Raw genomic sequence first — 7,535 nt, 5'->3', positions numbered from 1 at the left:
TGTTGGTTTTTCATGATATCTAGCCTGGTTTTTACGGTACTCATTTTATTTTGTTTTTATTTGATCTTTACTGCAAATTAATGCTGCCAGTTTACTGCCACATATTTGCTTGCCTAAAGTCTGGTTCAATATTTTGACGACCCTTAATCTGGATTTTGATTTTTGGTCGAGCATGTGTTTTTCAAGTGTTTGATCAAAGCCAACCAAATCTTTTATAGAAAAAGTATAGAAGTAGTAGAGGATAGCAGTTAGTGTACAAGATACACTTGGGGGCATTGAAAATTTCTGTGGGCATAACGACCATGATGTGACTTGAACCCGGGTCTTTCACCTCTCGGTGACGGGTGCCTTTTCGTGAAATAATAGAAACGTGAAATAATGTATTTAAACTAGAAGACTATGTTACTTCTCCCCTGTTGAGAGAATAGCCTCTGCACATAGATTAGAAATAGGAGATTTTGAGCGGTATTTTTTTGCACAACCTCTGTCCCACGTGGTGTGTATGTTAATTGTATAATTTTTTCGGCGTGAGTTTCAAATGAAGTAGAGACCGAAAGGAACACATATAACTCTTTTTCCGCATATGAGCACCTGCTTTATTATTGCATCAGACAATCAATTTGAAAACAAAATTTCTGAAACCCGGGAACTCCTATTATCTTATTAATTTATCCTGGATGAAACTGTTATTTTGATCAACGCAGCCATAAAACGGAGTTTTTGGTTATTTGAGAGGTTTGACTTCTCCAAGAGATTGTATCCTACAACTCCTCTACAAAACCTAAGGTGTTGATGTGTAAAAGGCGATTGAAAAAGAGAAATTGTCCAATTCTCTAATTGTCAACATTTTTAGAAGTTACTTTCAGCTCATTTCATCAACTAACTTCATATTCAGTTAAAACTATTAAATTCCACAATTTCCTTGCTAAAACAATGAGTCAAACTTTTCAGTTGCTGTAAATCAGAGAGTAAATTGAAACCGGGTCGTGGGGTCAACGCCATTCAACGCAAAATTATATAAGTTAAGCTGTGAATTTCGAAAATTTTGTAAGATAAGTGGTGAATGCGATGAAATTGCTTCCATCAGGTGGTGAGAACGGTGAAAAAAACCTCTATCGAGTGGTAGCGAAGAAATTACATAATTTCACCGCTGAAACTCCTAGTGAAATAACATAAATTTTTCGCTTTGAAAAAAGAGTCCAAATTATGTAGGATAAGCGGTGAATGCAATGGAATTACTTAAATTCACCGCTTAGTTCAGTGGTAAACTTTTAAAAATTAACCGCTTAGAAAAGAGTGTTAAAATTGTGTGAGAACAGCAGTGAAGGCGGTGAAATTACATAAATTCACCGCTAGTTTAAAGGTGAACTTACATAAATTCACCGCTTAGAAAAAAGTGTTAAAAATATATGGTAAACACGATATGTGTTTTGTTCTGTGAGCTTTCTCCTTGGTCATGGAAAACATTTTCTGAAATGTTGTTGTTTGGCGTAGGATGTTTTGTTTCGAAGAATCTTGATTTTTTCCTGTTATGTTCCAATCTTTTTGTTGGCAAGTTGGCTTGTCACCAAACAGTGCTCTGCTTTTTATGGATTTTATTTGATTTTCTAACTTCAACAGAAAAAAATTCCAGTTTGCCAGGGGTTTGACATCTGCGTTTCCAGAGTCTTAGTCACCAGCACTCGTAGTCTTTGAGCTTTCCCTCTCTCTGAATTGCAATGTTCTGTTTTTGTCAGACAATCCATTTGCCGGTTTTGTTGCGTTTTCTCTTTAGAGAGGCCCAGGATTTTTTCGTTTAAGTGCTATAGGTAAATGGTGTCGGATTGTTTGGACGAAAAAACGAAAAAACAAAATAACAAAATGGAATATGGTAAAAAAAGAATAGAAGGGCAAGATAATTTGATTTAAAATACTACATCGTTTTAATTTTACTGCACTATAATAATGAAAGCTGTACACTTATGACAAACACCCTACATTTTGGATTAAAATTGCACAGTAATGAATTTTTCGTAATGATAAACTAAATTAAAAGTTTGTCCCCAGTTAAATATTTAATAACAGTATATTTGCTGGTTAAAATAGCTAGTGGTAGAGAAAATTATATATTTTTAGCAGCTATTGGATAGCAGCTTTATTCAGAGTCGTTAATTAGCTTTGATTCTGCTTCGTACACTGTCATGGAGATCACGTAGTCGGGTGTAAGGCTCTTATTGTCGACAAAACATCGTACTCGCAAATCGGTAGGAGAGACCTCTCCAATGACTGGTGAGATGTTCCGTTCTTATGGGGCCTGCTCCGCTAACACCTGTACCGTTTAGAAACGGCTGTAGATGGTGACTGGAAGTTTTCATCGGCGAAGTTGACTGAAGAGTCGGGTGAATTGTCGAAATTTTCAATGTAGCCTGGATTCCTTCTTGTCTCTCCGCTTGAACGTTTTTCACCATTGCTATCTTTAGCATGGGCGGGAGGATTTTCCGCAATGCAGAGGGAAGTTGCCGGTAGCAGTCATTTGACAGGCGATTATTCAATTTGAGAGCGTCGTTGTTCTCTGATGGTCGCAAATTTGGCAAAATTATGTTAAAGACCTGGCATTGCGCAGGCTATGGTTGATTTAGATGATGATTTTCCATTGCAGGGTTCAAGTCGTTTATGCTCAATCTTATAGTCTCCTTTGATCTTCCACATGACCTTTTTACAAAGCTCTGGATTTTTTAACGAGCTCTTCTCCGGTTCGGAGCCAAGGTCAGCCCATATAGATTTTTACAGTGATTTGACGTTCAATTTTAGTGCCCAACTTGGCGATGTCGTTGTTTCGAACAGTCACGATTGATGTACCAGGATTTTTGACCTGTGATATTATGGGGCTAGCTTTTACGATATTCGAACTAGTGGTAAGATTCTCGTAGAAGCCTTTCTGATTCTTCTTTGACCTCTTTTTTTCTTTTTTTTTCATGTAATTTCGAGGCAACTTTGAGTTGAACAGCCCGTTCAGATAAGGAGTTTGAGAGACGAAGATTGGAACGCAGAAACTGTTATTCGCCGTCCTCGCTTTTCTTCTCTCGTTCATTTACGTCGTGTGTTGCTTTGGTCATCCCTCTCTCCATTCCGAATTCGCGAAAAAATCCGTTGAGCCATTTGTTATCTGTGAAAATGGCTACTAGTATAACTGTGGCTTCAACTAAAAAATATTTTTAATGCCTTCGTACGAGAGATTAGACAAATTAGGAGTACTGCATATTACCCTCACCGGAGTGTTAGGTTTTCTACCAAAATGAGCTTCGAAACGCTTTGCTCTTTTTTGTTCAACAAAATTTTGGCCAACTTTTCTTCTTTACTAGATGCAAGTCTACTTTTAAAAGTTTGTATTAGTCTTTCTGCCATTCCAATTGCCCGATGATCATTTACTGAAGCTTCAGTTATATCTATATCGTTCTTGTTACATAAATTCTTCACTTGGTTTCTCAAAAGACATTTCGCCCGACGCAGTCGGATTGTACGTGATACGCAATGATTTTCGATATACATGTTCAAAAATTTTTTACATTTGGACCGTTTGCTTTTTCGGAGATACATGCTGTGGTGTAATTAGAGAATCTGTCTATGTCTGCTAAAAACTATTTTTCATTGCCCCTTTCGAAGAAAATAGACCCCCAAAACCAATTTGGATTTCCTGGTTCGGTTCAGCACAAGGTATATGAGAGGTCAATTGCTTAGCGGGAATTACGGATTCAAGATTCTAACCAATTGTTGTGCAAGGTTTAGACTCCGAAGAATTGACAATCAATTCCCTATTCATGTATGGCCACCCGCAATGTGTAGCCATACATGAGGTACCTGGGTGACAAGCCCCAGGTACCTGGTTGGCTAGCGTGTATGCCATCTATGAGGGCTTCTTGCCCAACTTTCGGGGTCGCAGTTTTCTCATCGATGCAGAGGCATCTGGTCAGTGCATGTAAGTCCCGCCAGTACGAGTGAACATGCAAGTTTATATTTCATTTTTGGTTAAGACGCAATCGCGCGTCTTCTTTAATACAGCGTCTTTGTTGGTGAGGTAAGCTATTTGTTGGTGAAGTAGGCTTCTGCTAAAAACTTTCCCCACCTTTTTATGGAACGTTGGGATTTGGGGGCTATTTTTTAGCGGTGTACTGATGTCAGACGCGACGCGGCCGCCGGAACGGTTATAGGGGTAGTTGGAATGTTTGCGTTATTGGAGGGTGCCCCAAGTCGGACTCGTGTTGTTCTTTTCTGTTTTTTATTGAAGTCACGGTAGTTTTATTGATAGAGTTTATTTGAGAATTATAGGAAGGCAACTGGTTTTGACTAGCAAAATGGACAAAAAAGACAGATTTTATTTTTGTTGTTTTGACTTCTACAAATATGAGCCGAATGGCCATTAGTTTGCGGTAATTGGTTCTCAATCAATGTTTTTTCGTGTGCTATCTTTCTTATTATGGTAGGTGTTGTTGAATTGAGGTGGATTTCGCCGAGAGAGTGTTGTGTTGAATGGTATATGCAGCCCGGAATGCGCATATTTAGAAATGTTTAAAATTAGGTTGGTATTTGATACACGATTTGGCTGTGCGAGTGACAAGTAATAAGCATGCATGTCTGAATGGGTGGCAAATGTGTTCATTTTACTTATTGATTTTTGGCCAGTATTATATGTGTTAGTTGGCTCTGCGGGATCATGTGTTTTACGTAAAGAGTGTACCGGTAAAGAGTAAACCGTATGATTTGGCGGACGCAGGAACCAGTTCCGATTTGCCAACTAGAAATCCCTCGACATCTACAAATACCTTTTAGACTTTTTGTTTTTGCTGCCGAGAAGATAAATACACAAAACCCTTTGCGTGCCTGGCTTTTTTCAGTTTAAAATTCATACGGCAATCAACCCAACGGGTTAGACAGCTGCTATATGATTTATTGGAACGGTTTTCCTTGAGTTTGTCAAGTAATACTCTATGCTCAGTAATTACTTTAAATTGTTGTCTGTAATAGTAAATTTTGAAGTATTCCATGGACAAAACTACGTCTAACAATTCCAAATTATTTACACTGTAATTTTGTTTCCGTAAAGTTACAAATCTAGAAGCGACAGCAATAGGTTTCTACCTCTCTATTGTTAATTGTTCTAGAGCTGCCCCGAGGCCAGCGCTTGCAAAATCTCATTTAACTCGTTTTCGAGTAACGTTTCTGTCTGGCAAATGATATTTAATTTTGTAGATTGCTTTAAGGAGGTTTTCAGAACTGAGTGCTAACTTTTTTTAACTGTGACTATTATAGAGGAAATAAATTACTTATATGGACATATGGTTAGTTTATAATAAGTTAAAATAATTTTATAAGTTTTAGGTCCACATTATCCCGTAAGTTAATCGGATTACGTCTTCTTTTTCGATGAATTGGTAGAAAGTGCTTATGAAACATCGAGTTAGCTACTAGTTTGATTGATCTTCTAGTGCGAGTTTTTGGTCTAGGAAATTGTGTTACAAATTTTTTGGTTATGTAATGAATTGTAAGAAAATTCACTTGACTACCTTTTCTAACTGGAGGTTGGGTAACTGCGAGTCAAAGTTGGCCATAAAGATCTTGGTCGATTAATGGATTGTGGCCGTGTGATAAAACTGTTAATTCTCCAGCTGGGATGTGCCAGCCATTGCTTGTCACCGGGTTCAAATTATACCTGCAGTTTGAATTGGTTCAATCGAGAACGTGCGTAATTTCAATTGTTCATTTCGCTCAGACATATTGCTTGTGAATTTATCTCAACAACTCGCGTTGCGAGTGATTTGTCCAAAATGCTGCATACCTTTCCTGAATCGGCTGGTAGGGTGATGTAAGTTTTCCCAATTTTGGATTGGCATGTCCACAGGATCATTTTTTTCGATAACATCATCGATTGTAGCAACCATGTAATCATCACATTTGCAAGAGTAATCTGGTCTGTACAGTCTGTTCTCTGGGAATGATTGTAAATAGTTTTCGGAGCCGTCCGCCAGGTTTTCTTCTTCCAAAGCATTTACCAATTTTTTTTAATCGGAAATTTTTTTTTGTTTGTGCGTTTCGTTGAACCTTTCGTTGAACCTTAATTATTGCAAGTTTTACCACGTGCAATGCATTGGCTTTGAATCCATACTATTCCGCAAATTTGGCGCTAAAACTGTGGACGTCGAAGGGCTTGTTTCTAGTTGACAAGTTCGAGGAGCGATTGATAGCTGGTTATTGAACCGCGTTTCCGCTTGCTGGGACAAGTGTTTTTTATGAGCTTGGATTTGGTGTCAAATTTGCATCACCAGTTGCATATGGATAGCTAGTTCAAGGGATTTCCACGGTTGAACCGTTTGTTTCAGCAACCATTTTTGGACTTCTCGTTCTTTAGATTTGTTATAAACATGTCTCTGACTATTGTTTTTCTTTTTTTTTCGAAGTCGCAGTTTTCCGCCAGTTCTTTGAGTTTTCCGAAGAAGTATTCCACTCGTTCAACTCGCAGTTGTTTTGTTATGAGAAAAAGTGCCTGTAAAATCTCATATTTTAAGGTCTGATGAACGCGTCTTCTACCATTGTCAAAATTGTGCTTAAGACAATTTGTCTACCATGATGTTCGAGTTCTTGGTGTTATGTATCCGTCGACACTGTACTCCAATGATCAAGTATAGTGATAGACAGTTTTTCGTTCTGCCAGTTGGCAAAGTTTGTCAACGCACATAATACCAAATTCTATCAAACGTTGTTATTTGGTCTGCCAGTTCATTTTCTGCTACATATTTTGGGCGTTTCGCTCCCGTTTCAACTGGGCTGATGAGTGTTCCGTCTCATCTTAGATTGGTTCCAATGGCAAGTCCACAATTTCAAGTTTGGCGCAAAGTAGTGTGTCTAATATAATGTTTTCATTAGCTAGCAAGTCTAACTTATATTGCGTTCTCCATTTTTCTCATCAAAGAGGTGGGTCTAGAGTTGGTTTGTCCCAAAATGCGTCAACCCCAGACGGGACTGGGCCGTTTCGTAGTTTTTTCAATACTAGGGTCTACGCTAAAGTCTGGATAGGTTTTTACTTATTTTATTTTCAGCCAAAACTTTGCGACGCGAAACCAAAAAAAGTTTAACAACTGAATTTGAATTGGTGATCGCGAAAGAAAAAAAAATGTGAAGTAGTTGCCAACAAAACGTATGAGAACAGAACGTCAAATCTTGATGCGGTAAGTAAAACAAGTATGAACAGACACGAAACTGAGACAGCGAGAAATAACAAAATGAAATACGCTTTTAATGAAGAAATGAAGAGCACAAAAATTTGAGCTAAAACACTGTCGATGGAATGCGTTGGGACAAACTTAAATAAAAGTTACATCAAAAGCCTTCCAAAAGTCTTTGGTAGGAGAAAGAATTTTGCTATTCAAATTCCTACTACTACAAATACTGGGTTCTTCTTTACCATTGCCAATGAATAGAATAGAGACTGCCTTTCGGTCAGCCTGAATAAATTATTTTGCAGAAAGTATGATGACATTTTCTCTCTGAGATTTACTTGTTGC

Source organism: Convolutriloba macropyga, chromosome 6 (assembly GCF_964194025.1).
Source record: "Convolutriloba macropyga chromosome 6, txConMacr16.3, whole genome shotgun sequence".
Taxonomy (NCBI): domain Eukaryota; kingdom Metazoa; phylum Xenacoelomorpha; order Acoela; family Convolutidae; genus Convolutriloba; species Convolutriloba macropyga.
Note: the sequence above shows the minus strand (reverse complement) of the source record.